Raw genomic sequence first — 13,060 nt, forward strand, 5'->3', positions numbered from 1 at the left:
TCAAGTATGAGGCTGTCCAATACACGTTTGACTGTGTAGCATTTCAAGCTGCACCTCCAAAAGAAAGTTTTTTTCATGGCTACTCTATTTACAGAGCCTAGGAAATGTTCCGGCATTACGGAGGATGGCACATCTCTAAGAGACCAGGAGAAGAACATACAAGTTGCAAGCCAGCTTGCAGAGAAGCTGGTGAAGGGCCCTCATAAGTGCAAAGCAGAAGAGATTAAAAAACAAAACAAAGCAAAAAAACAACTTTAAAAGTGTTGTGAAGATACTTCAAAAAGTAATAGACAAGGTGTTTACAAGCCCTCTTTAGGGTCTCTACAAATAGACCTAAATAAATTTACCATTTCCCTGACCTTGGTACTAGCAGCAGTTATTCCTAGCCCTAGGAACTCAATTCGAGACCAACATTAACTTTGTCAAAGCTTTGAAACTCAGCTTGTAAGCAATGGCTACTCACCTCCACCTGGCCACCCCCAAGGAACACCTGGGCATCGGGCAAATCTACTGTCCTGCCACGTTGTTGCCAACCCATTACCATCTCCTTTCCAGTACAGATCCCTTAAGCAGCTTCTTGGCCTGCCTCACATGCCAAACATCCTCAGGGATGAGATCCAGTCCTATAAACATCCCTTTTCACAAGCAGGCCCGTTGATTTGGACAGCATCACTGGTTGGAGATGGCCTCCAAAATGGATCCTGCCTCACCCAGCTGAAAGCAATGCTGGCTGATCAGGACATCCCTCCCCTCAGCACCCTGCCCTGCTAGCACATCATCAGAAGCAGCTGAGCACTCGGGGGTGGTAGATAGGGGGTTTTAGTCCTAGCACCTGGGCAGGCTTTTACTCCTATCAGCAAAAGTCATATTTCTCCAGTTAATAGCCCTGCTACCTGTGTCTTTCTGCATTCTTGCTGGCAGAGCACATGTGTCTGCCCCCCAGCGGGCTTGTCCTGCATCCTATCAAACTGCTACCTGACCCTTCCACCTCCTGCTCTGCCCACTCACAATGTCAGGAACAGCTTGGATTACATTAAGTTGCAGTATAATTAACTGTGAGTGAAAGGGATTAATGTTCACCAAATACATGAAGTGTCTTCTTTCCTCCCTACTAGGAAATCCAGTTTTGCAGTCACAGGGACTCTGGTCTGTCCTCTCCCGTGTTTGAATCAAAGGGAAAAAATGGTGGGAAATCAAAGACAGTTTAAAAAAACAAAACAAAAAAGAACAAAACGTATATATATATAAATAATTTAAAAAACATGCAAAAAAAAAAAAAAAAAAAAAAAAAAAAAAAAAAGCAGCACTGAAAAGACTGAAAACAAAATAGATGTCCAGGGAGAAGAATCAGGAGACAGCCCAGGACACAAAGTCAACTCTTACCTTCTGTGTGTACCTGTGCAAGGTGAGTGCAAAAGTTGGAGGGACTGACACCACTGTAGTCAAGCTGCAAAAACCACTTTCTTATCGTTCTGGTTCAAACGGTGGCTCTTAACATGCTCTTCTCTCCAGCTTCTGTTTGGTTACTAATCCTTACTGCACAGGAAAAGGAGAGTTGGGTTTCATTTAACCCCTTCGGCCTCTAAGTTTCTTCACAAGTGTTTTCTCTTTTGCTTGGAAAAGCCAGAGTTGTAATCATGCATGTGTGCATGCATGATGTGGAGTTGTTTCTAGCTCCTGTAGTCTGTGTTGTGAGCACACACATTGGCTCTAAACTGTGCCTTAAGTTATTAAAGGGGTGGAGCCCTTTATAACTAGTTGTATTTTAGCTGCAGGCAGCATATCAAAAGTGAGACAGCTATCCACAGATCCCTTTGGTACTCATTTCTGTAAGTTCCTAACTCTATTAGTTAATTTAACATTTCCTTTAAAACTAAAGCCAGACTCACAGTTCACAGATACTCTTTTGACCAAAGGAAGTCTGAACTGAAACACAATTCACAGCTAGATCTGGCTCTAGGCAGAGTTAAGCAGATTCCCAAGGTCTGAAAATACCAGCACTTTGGACACAGATATGAATTTAACCAAAGACAATGGCAGCTCAGGTTTCTCTGTTTTTGCCTCTAACAAATGCCATGCAATTCAGATACCCTCTGAAAAATCCCATGAAGGAACAATTTAGCAATAGAAAAACTGTACAGGGAACACAAATCTAGCTGGATGCATTACAAGAAAAACTTGTGCTGTTAATCATGTGGATAGTGGAGAAATCATTGCATAACAACTTACGTGTTGCTGTTGTTGTTTTATCTAGAAAACAGATTATTTTTCCCCTCTATTGGTTTTTTCCTCTGCTTAGTATAAAATATTGAAATACAAAGGTCACTGATCTATAAAAATAGATTCTGGCCAGCAATTATAACAGCTGTCAGCATTTCAACCCTGCTTAAAAAATTACTATGACAGAAGTCTCCAAGATTATGACAAAATCTTTAAAGTCTCGGGTATGGGTTGGTCTTTTTGCTTGCCTTCCAGTGTTAGAGTCCTTTTTCATCAGCAGTTTATTTGAAACTATAAGAAAGAGAACCTTGCTTTCAAAAGGAAAGCTGAAGCTTCTGCCTTCAGGTAACTCCATATGCTGGATCTACAAGGAAGACATCAAATGTGCAATGAAATATCCAGAACTGGTATCACTGCTCTCTTCTTGACCATATTACTGCTTTAAATGATAAAAAGAGACAATAACCTTGGCAATTGTTGACAAGCCTAGACAGCTCCAAACTGAAAAGAAGCTTCTAACAATGTTAAAAATGCTCCAGGTGACACAGAAGCACACACACTACAGCAAGCAATTTTATTCAAGGGCTACAGCTGTTTTAATCCCTGCTGGTCAATCCCTGTCTGGCAACAAGCTACAAAAGGTACAAGCTACAAAAAGTACTTGGATCCTATGGTTACACATGCCATGTGGGACGGAGTTCAAACAAAGTCACATCTTTTACACATGCAAAAGCAACCCTGTACTTTCCTGCCCCAGCTGGCTCTGCCACAATAAACAAAGCCTACAGGATAACCTGTAACAGGAAAACCAGCACAAAAGGTCAGTACCTCCAACAACAAGAAGGGGGGCTCCAAAGTTTTAAAGATACGACATACCCCAGAGGAGCGTCTAATGGTGGTGCTGATGCATGGCTACCTACGTTCCCCCTGTCAGAAGGGTCAACAACTGTACACTGTTAACGTCTAAGAATATAGAAACTATTGCCTTTCCCCTTTAGAATCAGATTTTTCTATAAGAAAAAATTTTGTGGGCCCTTCCTTTCTATCAGAAAGATGCTCCAGCAGCTTATACTTTTGCTTTACCCACCCTTTACTCTTAACTGGCTCTTGGCTACTGCCATGCTGCCAGCTGTCACAATGATATCCCAAGCTTCATGATATCCAGCCCCTACAAATAGCAGTCTGAACCCTTGGCCTGATATGAATAAACCACGCTTTCAGATTAGTTCAAAGCTTTTAGCGTGTATCATTAGGAAGAAAAGACTTGAAATTGAATCCTAAAGCTTTGAAAGTTAATAGGGAAAAAAACACAACTCCAGATGAATTTATAAAAACCTGATCTTTAAAATTTCTTCTTGGAGCAGCAGGACCCTTATTGAACGATTTTTTGGAAATATCAAGTTTAGCAGCGTCCCTGTGGTTCTCCTGTTCTTGCTGATAGTTATAAGGCTACAAAGGAGTTTAGAAACAGGGAAAATGTGACTGCCCCTGCTGAAATCTAGCCAGGACACATCCGAACAACAGCTGTGCCTACTGCACTAAAGCAGATACTGCGTAAACACATCTGGATTTATTTTTAACCCCATAAAACCTTAATAGATAACCTGCTAAGATGCTAAAATAACAAGAAGTGACCAGAGTTTTACTGCAACTAAGCAGCATGAAACACTGATGAAACTCCTTTTATTAAGGGAAGAAATGGAAAAGTCTGCTCATACTTCCTGGTTCCAGCAGAGACATGACAAAACCAGAACCTATTCAGGAGGGATTTGAACTCAAGACCCGTCCTTACCAGGAAAAAGACAATGCAAATACGAAGTAAATCTTCGCCCTGCAGCTCTAAAGAATGTTTTGCGTGTGTACCTTTTCTCTGTGAGAACGGACATTATCCCTGTGTTGAAATTACGTTCATCATGTGCCATTATGTATGATAATCCACTGATTCAGGACCATTCTTGTCTCTTGATAATTGATAAGACACCCACAGTTCTCTATGGAGTGAACACAGTCAGGACCAAAGGCATTTCCCTCTTGCCACTAGCTCTAGCCAGGGGTTAGCCCAGAGGCAATGGTGTTATGGATGAGATCATCCAGAAGAATCAGTTAAGGTGAATGCACAGTAAATATGAATGCACTGGGTGTTGCTGACAAAGATATCCCTTCTAATCCCAGCAGTGAAGTGCTTCTGGCAAGAAGCAATCTCTACAGGAGTTGTGATGCTGGGATTTCAACAGTTACGCAGAGGTCAGCAGTAAGACTTCTGCTTTCCTTTATTATACTCCAGAATTACCTTTCACAGAAAGAAACCACCAAGATTCCTTACTGCTGGAGGCTGTTTTCAAAGAATATCTAAAGATTTGCTTGCTTTGCTGGACACAGCTCCTCTCTAACTAGTTAAGGCTGTCTAGCACTTTTACAGCATCATCAGTTTTATTTTATCTGCAAGCAGCATTATTTCTGTTTTTTCAACTAGAAACCCAGTTGGATTCAAGTCATTAAATTTAGGTTCCATTCTCAGGTATTCCATAACTTACCGGGCAAAATACTTTTCAGAGAAGGTGGTTCTCAATGAGATAATGTGAATTCAGTTCAGGCTGGCTTCTGAAGCACTGTTATCCAAGAAATTCATATGAGACTCACAAAGCCTTCAGAAGAGAAGCTCGTCTCAGTGGCTTGGGCATTTTCCCAAGGAAGTGAAGGATCTGTGCTCAGTTTGTTTAGGAGATCTGAACCTTCCAGGACACTACTGTGATCAGGAGACCACGGTACAGAGACACACTACAAACTGTTTTTCTTGATCTCTCCTTTAGTCCTTTAGCCAAAGAGAAAGGCTCTGTGATGTTATGGTTATGTTAGGCCACATACTTAGGAACAGGATATTTGCTTCCACTTTGATTTCAAATTAACATGCAGTTTCTCAGGTAAGTGCTGTAGCCTAATCAAAGGAAACTGACAGCCACTCACATACTTTGGCCTAGTGCCGTAGGGCATTTTATTCAGGACATATCCTCAAATTCTTCTGAGCACGTGATACCAGTAAGCTGTAATCTGACATTCTGGGTAAGCGTGCTGATACCTGAATGCCAAAGGGATGTCAAACCAAGTCCACTGCCATCAGGGACACCACAGCACATCACTCCTCCTATCGAGTGCACAGGGAGCTGAAAACAAGAGGCTTCATCTCACTCTGAAAAGAAAGCATCTCTTGACATACTAAATTCTTTTCTTCTTATATTTTAAAGAAAAGGCAGAATAGACAAATTTGATTCAATCTGAACTTTTTTTTCAGATTTGAATAATAGAGCACTAGTAACTTGTTTCTTCCCAGCCTCCTACTCCCTATCACAGGATAGGCATGTCGTTTAACCCTCTGAATCACAGCCTCTTGGTACATAGAATGAAAACCCTTGCTAATCCCTCAGGAAAGAAGGCTCAATTTCATGTCCAAGAGACACTGTGAAGTCCTGACAGGAAAGCCAGAAAGTACATTACAAGGCTACAAGGCTACACACCAGTCAGCTCTGCTGTACAACTCAGCTGCGTCAAAGCCTGTCATCCCCTTGCAGTAACTCTTGCACTGCTCCCTCTCTCCTCTCCAGAGACCCAAGAACTCTTCAAGTTCTGAGGACTTTGTAGAGCAATTATCCAAGTACATCTTCTGTACAGGTGCTGCTACTAGCAGAAATAATTGTGTTGTTGTTTGCCAGCATTGGGTTCTGCACAAGTTCTGCTAGAGACACTGTATTTCTGAAATCTGGAGGTCTTTCCAAAGGCAGGTTTTCGTGAAACGCTGATATGTAATGAAATAAGTATCATAAAGGGCTCTTCCGTCTCTTTCCCACAAAGGTCTTAGAGCTGTGCTTTTGTGAAGTTATGGGGGCTTCTAGGTGACTTTTGAGAGATTTTCCTCATGTTTTCCAGGAAGAAGCCCACTTTTCATTGCCCTAAGGGTCAGTAAGCAACAACTTTGTGCTCCTCTTTATTTGTACACCTTAAAAATCCCAGGTTACCTCTAGCTTTTGATTTTTATTCAGCAACATGTTTTTTTGTTCAGTGTGAGCTACTAGCCCAGGATTCCCATCTATCAGTTTATGTGCTCATGTGAATCATCCAGCTCCCTCCCCCTCACCCAAGCACACTCTCTCCAAGCCATTTTTTCACTCACCTTGTCAGAGATTTCCTGTAATTAAGGTACCAGCTTCATTCCCATCCAGCCACCCTTCTCGGACGCTTCCATTTAATACAGCCCAGAACAGTGAAAAACAATGCAGTCATCAGTATTTTGCTATAATCTGTTCCAGGAACAGAACAACACTTGATCACAGACACTTGGCCTGATGGGTACCCTTCTCTTAGTCCCTTCCTGACAACTAAGCCAATTACTATTCTGTGCTCTCCAGGGCAGATTTAAGATAAATTGGCTTTTTGAATTCAAAGAACGAGGCACCTCTCTTCATCCTTTTCCAAGATGAAGGAAATGGTAAGCCTGTCACTTCGTATTTATTTTTATTCTCATCCAAATCACGCATGGCTTCTATTCAGGCCAACTTTCTGAATAAGCTGATGATCCTACACACACATTCCAGCTCTTCATCCTTAGGCCATTTAAAGAAGAAAAGAAGCACACACTGATAACACTGGTGTTCAAAAAGAAAACAGCTTCCATGTGCTGTGACTAATTCCAGACAAACTTCATTTTGAAAGACACTCCAATATGCTGCACCTCAGGATCCAAGCAAAGGCACTGATCCATTGGTAAGACTGTACTTGGACGCACAAAGATTTGCATATTAAAAATGGAGGGCCTACACATAATAGAACTTAGACTGATTTCAAACCAGCCTGACCGCTCCCAAGTTTAACCAGTGTAAGCAAATCCAGGATACAACTGAGTCTATTGGAAGGGTGTATGGGATTATATTATTTTTTCCTAGCATTGGATAATGCATCCTTTGTTTTCCCAAAGTCTCACCTCAAATCTTAGGATATTTACATAAAATCACAGCCTTCCTTAAAATTAGACACTTAGAGCATTGCTAATTATTAAGAAACTCATTAGAAGGCCACTGTAATCTCATTTTCTTTTTCTGTATCATGGATTTAAATATTGCGTAGGGCGAACTTGGCAGTCACACAGAGTATCTCATTTAGAGAGATTAACCTGAGGACACAGAGAGATCTGGAGGGTCTTCATTAGTCCACTCCTTGCTGCAGAGGATTTAAACTGGAATAATTATATTTAGCAAGCATACACATGCACACATAAAATAACACATACGTGCATTAATTGAGGCAATACCTTATCCAGAACAGACGCTCCCTCAGCTGTTTGTTTTCTTTTTATTGTTGATTTTACATGTTAATTATATATAAAAAGTAGAAGAAAGCACAGGTGGTAAAAAGATATGGGCTAGAAAATTAATTTCCAGAGAAAACATTTTTAGGTCTTACACAAACAAACATAGTGATGAATTATTTCTTGTGCTCCCCAAGCTGTCACTGGTGAGCAAGGAGCAAAGGGTCAAGGCTGATCATTTATATTCAGATTAGATTTGGAAACATAAAAGACAGTCTTTGATCTCCCAAATGTTTTATAGATACTCCAATCTGCTCTACCCAAAAAAGCAAAACTTGAAGTTTAGAGTACACGGATGTAACAAATTACATTGTCACAGCTCCTACTTACAGAGATTCACAGAGAAAGCTGTTCCCCATGGATGTCCCAGTACTCTGATTGCCAAACAAATAGCAGCCCTCTACTCAGGTCTGCCTCAGAGCTCAGTCAAATTAATAGGAAGATTTTCATTTTCAAAAGCTTTGGATCAGGCCCAGACTGAAGTGGCAGAGCACAGAAGGAACAATAACTAGCTAATTCTAGGCCTGATCTTGGTCTGATAATCAATGACAAAACTATACATATTTTCTCTAATGGTGGACTGAATCCTAAAAGGTCTTGCTAAACTGTTCTGCCCTTGTCTGAAGATCTACAGGGTGACCAAAGCAGCCAGGCTTCCCTTTCCCCCGGGGATGACTCCCTGGTCTCAGTACAGTTAGCCTCCCCCTCTCCAGCACAGCGTGCCTGTGTTCCTGATGAAACACAGACCCTGAGTCCCTCAAAAATAGAAACAGCATCCCTGCTTCTCCCAAACTTCGGCCCTTGCTGGGGGAGGGAGCTTGCTGGGAAGAGATAACAATACAGCAAAGCTTTGAAGGGAAGAAGGAAGCTGACTACATCACAGCTAACATGAAGAAAAATCCTCCTGGAACTATTCCAGCTCTCCTCTGTTTAAACATTCAGGCTTTTTTCTCCCAGCAATCTCTCCAGACTCCCCCCAGAGATCTCCTGCTATTCACTGCGCAGTCAAAAGTCACCTGCTCTTAGCTGGGCTTGGCACTGACTACCCCAAATGCCATTTAGGAGAGACAGGAGAGAAAAGTTGAAAGCAAAACTTCTGACAAGCAATTCCCACCCCCATGCCCCAAATACATTTATCCTTCTAACTCCCAGTCCATTTATACACATTATTTCTGCTTAAGAAAAGTAATTCCAGTGCCAAAACATGTTCTTTGGTTAAAAAAGTGTTATATTCAGCAGAGGTTTAACTCTAGCATGCTAAACATGGAGTCATTAAGATTTAGCTCTATTGAAATGGAAATTGAGACAGAAACCTTTCCAGTTCTTATACTTCACTTTGGAATTGTAAGACGACAGGACTGACTGTAAGAGCATTAAAAGATCCTCTGGACCAACATGCCCTTGATAGAAAGAACTTGGAAGCACGAGGCACAACGTTAGCTCTCATCAAGGTCTTCCAGTGTCAGGCAGCAAGGAAGCTGACACCCAGCTAAGGGCAGCATCACAGCTGGGCTGTGCACAGAGAAAAGCTAGCAACGAAACAGAGCAACAGAGGCTGTCAAGATGATGATGATCCTTCTCTCTGTCTTGACAGACACTCACAGCACAGCTCTTCAGTGCCTCAAGGCAGAGACAGTTCTTTTCCCAGGTTCTGTCCTTGTGCAACCCCCATGGGGCATGAGAAGGTGCCCAGATCCTGGCGGCTGTTGCTCTACGCCTATGGCTCATGTTTCTGACAACGGATTCTGGAATGAGATTTCCCTCCCAGCATAATGAGGTATTTAGTCATTAACAAAGAGCCTTCTGGGGCAGAATTCCAGCTGTGTCTGAGATCTTGCCTCCACAAAGATTTTTTATTTTTTTTTTTCCAGTGCACAGGTTTAGTCTGAGGAGAAAGGGAAAAGGTTGCTTTCTAATACCAGTCCAGGGATTTTTGGTTGCAGCAGTCAAAGGTTTCTGTTTATTCTTAGACCAGGTTAAGAAATCTCTTCCTTCTCTCTCCTGCTGCTTCACAGCTGCCGGTTGAGCTTCTGTGCTTGCCGCTCCTTTGCCTCAAAGGCAAACTTGGTGTCCTGCAACTGGGCAATCGCCTCCTTGGCTTCCTTCAGGTCCTGACAGATGTGCTCGTACTTCTCTGTCAGCTCCTTGTTCTCTCGGCGCAGCTCCTGCACCACCTGGTTCACCTCCTCCGTCTGCTTGGTGCAGTGGATCTTCAGCTGCTCTACCTCAGAGAGCATGATCTCCATGTTCTTGACCAGTGACTCCAGCTTCTCTTTGGACATGGTGTCAGGATCAGTTCTATTCGGTCGGCCTAACCCAAACCCAAAAGGGACAAAGATAGCCACCCTGTGTAACATGCACCAGGGAAGCCTAGCTCTCAGTCTTGTGCTCTCTTTTTATACTCTCTCCCGCTCATCCTCCTCCCTTCCCTTCCCCAAAGTGTCTCTAATCTTCTTTGCTTCGTTAATCTACTTATTTTTATTGCGCTGGAGAAGGGCTGACAACCCCACAGTAACATATGTGCTGTGCAGCAAAAGCCAGAGCAATAATGAGACTCCACACAGCCTGCCATAGAAAAAACAGCTTTCATCTGAAGAATTCTCTCGGGAAGCCCTTGTAGTGCCCATTAAAGTACAAAGAGAACTCTTCAAGCCAGACACCTACTCCAGTCCTGCACAGTCAGTCCCAAGAGTACAGCCTGCCTTTCATCTTACATATATTGAGATAAGCAAGCTTACAGCAATATAAGCCAAGTGTAGGCAAAGAAGAGAATTAGTGTCGGTTTCTTTTCCTTGCTCCTAATCCTAAACTTGGAGGAGATGGAAGGAAAAAAGCGGGCTTCCTTTCTTTCAGAAGAAGCTCAGTCCAACAAGTAACTCCACATTCGCCTGTATCCAATCTTTTATTAAAGGAGTTCATGAACTTTATGTTCCTGGTTATCACAATCAGTGGCTACCCCAGTTACCACTATCATCAGTAGCTGAGCCGTGTACCACTTCAAGGTGACTTGTATTCCTCTAACGTCGTGCAGGCTAGAAATAATCAACTCTGGTTTCATTCCTCTCCTGAAGTCATTTCAGCATAATCAGTGACCCTAGCCCCCGAGGCGGCATGCCAAGTGACCTACCAAAAGGCCTCCCAAGCTACTTCCAAGACATTGCTGGGTGCTGCCTGAACGCACACAAATTTCTTCCTGGACACACGCCACCCACAGCAGCCTCAAACTGCTGTTGAACGCTGCTCTGTGAACCTGGGAGAATTAGGACTGAGCCATGCCAGTCCGACAATACGCTGATTACTCAGGTCACACCAGGCATCAGGATGATCCCAGCAGCCACAAGGGACTGAGACAGTCTGTCTGACTTTCTGAAGTTTGACCCAGACTTTCTTCTGTATTCACTCAATTAATGCACTTGCCTAGACAATAAGGCTCATGAATTCATCAGAGATCTGATGTAACAATGTTATTCTTGAACAATTAATTCAGTTGAAAAGAAGGTGTTATCGTGTGTGGCTCTCTGAGACAGAACCCATGCAATTAAGCACTGGTTGGTCAGAGGGCGCAGACCACAGCAAAGAGAAGAGGACAGCAAATTGTACAAGTGCAAGCCTAAGGCAGGCCAGACAATAATGGCTCTCTCCTTCCTCCCCACATCAGGAACATTTACTCCAGGCTGAGCCTACATCTTTTGAAAAGCCCCCAGCCTGTTCTATATACATACACAAATGCAGGCTCATTTGCCATATATTACACACAAACACAGACCTGTCCTCACCTCACAGGAGTTGCAGTCCAGTGCACAGTATTGCATGAGGGCCTTTATTCTTCCATACTGTTTTGCAGGCAATTCCCTTAAAAAAGACCCCTAGGTAAGATCCCGTAGTCCGATCACATACACTCAATACCAGTTTGATAGAGAATACACATGTTCACATACATAGCTCCCACAAATACCTTTTTCCTCCAGTTTTTAGTAATTAGGCACAAGACTTTGTTGTGTTTTTTTTCAAGTATAGAGACCTTCAGATGCTTCATCCCACAACTCATTCCCTCCTTGTCCCCTGCCAGGCTCAGAGAAATGAAGCTTTTTCTTCCAGGGAATTTTACATCTCCAGCACTGGATGAAAGCACTGCTGGACACTGGCCAGCTCTGACAGCATTCAAAGGCCTGGGACTTCTCACAGCTGGAGGTTAAAGAGTCACTCACAAAGGCAGCCATCCTACTGCCTCTCACACAAGTGCACCAGTGGGGCCCTCTCATAATGGCAGATGGAGGGCTTTGCACTGCACTTTGAAATGAGCAGAAAGAGTGACATCCTTCAGATGAAAAGAGAGTGGAAGATTCTAAACGTAATTAGAGTATGTCCTAAAGTCCTTGAAGAAACATTTGCACTGGCTGTCAGCCCAGGTCCCACGTGATGCACATGGCACTGGAACAGGCTGGAACACGCTGCAGCATTACAAAACAGCAGGTCTTCATTAGGGAAGAATTTTCCCTGTCTACACAACTGTACGCACGGCACCCAAACATTTTAAATCAAGCAGAATTACAATGATGTATAAAGGGAGTGCCGTAGAAATAATTTACTTGGATATTAGTAATTGATACATCACCTCACACTATATTACTCTCAAAATTATTTAAGTTGCCTTGGATACAGACAGAATCTTGGCAACAGAATCTGGGTAAGAGACACTACCAAAATAACAATGTAACGTGAAAACAAGGAGTAGCATGAGAGGAGTTTCTAATGAAGAAAGATGGAAATCATTATTACGATTGGTGTGATTCAAAATATTCTTTGATGGAGGAAGAATAGGAATTAAAAACATGCTCATGTAAATTGCAATGGAAGAACGATGAAAAATCACTAGAACTAGAGAAATACAGCAATGAGATTCTAACTATAGTGTTTTTTTGTTTGATTTTGTGTTTTTTGGTTTCTTTTTTTTTTTTTTTTTTTTTTTACCTTTAGTCAATGCTGGACTCAACTCTTGCAGAAGAACTGGAGGCAGAGGCAAACATCAATAAGAGTGGATTCATCTGGGAAAAATGCAGAACAGCATACCTGGGAAAAACAATTCAAACCACAAGAATTCAGTGCACAAGGACACTTACAGCAAACAGCAGAGTTAGGAGTGTAGAGGGAAATAACATGTTAGATGGTAATTTATGATACAACATATCAGGGAAAAATAATAAAACACTGCTAGGCTCTATTATACAGAGGCATTGCACCATAGGGGCTGGAAGTCCCATCATCTTCTCCCTCTCTCTGCCCCACTGGAGAGGAAATTTAATGTTCCATTCTGGACATCTTATTATAAGGGGCAACAAAACAGTTTGAAACTGAGACAAGTGACCAGAGAAGATGCTGATTTCAAAAAATCAGGGGATGCTAGGAAACAGGTTTAGAAAGAAGGATTGAAAACTTCATGACAAGGTATTTCCAGGACAGTTTTCCAGTCATGCCCAGGTTCTT

General features: G+C 42.4%; 1 protein-coding gene across 1 annotated transcript in view; it reads right to left on the reverse strand.

Moving 5' to 3' along the window:
• The window catches only part of PAPLN (papilin, proteoglycan like sulfated glycoprotein), a 49,994-nt gene extending 48,498 nt beyond the window's left edge, over nt 1-1,496 (reverse strand). Inside the window, exon 1 of the mRNA XM_032189385.1 lies at nt 1,384-1,496. The gene's annotated coding sequence lies outside the window, so the exon portion shown is untranslated. The remainder of the gene's footprint in view (nt 1-1,383) is intronic.
• Nucleotides 1,497-13,060: the final 11,564 nt, after the last annotated feature.

Source organism: Aythya fuligula, chromosome 5, assembly GCF_009819795.1.
Source record: "Aythya fuligula isolate bAytFul2 chromosome 5, bAytFul2.pri, whole genome shotgun sequence".
Taxonomy (NCBI): Eukaryota; Metazoa; Chordata; class Aves; order Anseriformes; family Anatidae; genus Aythya; species Aythya fuligula.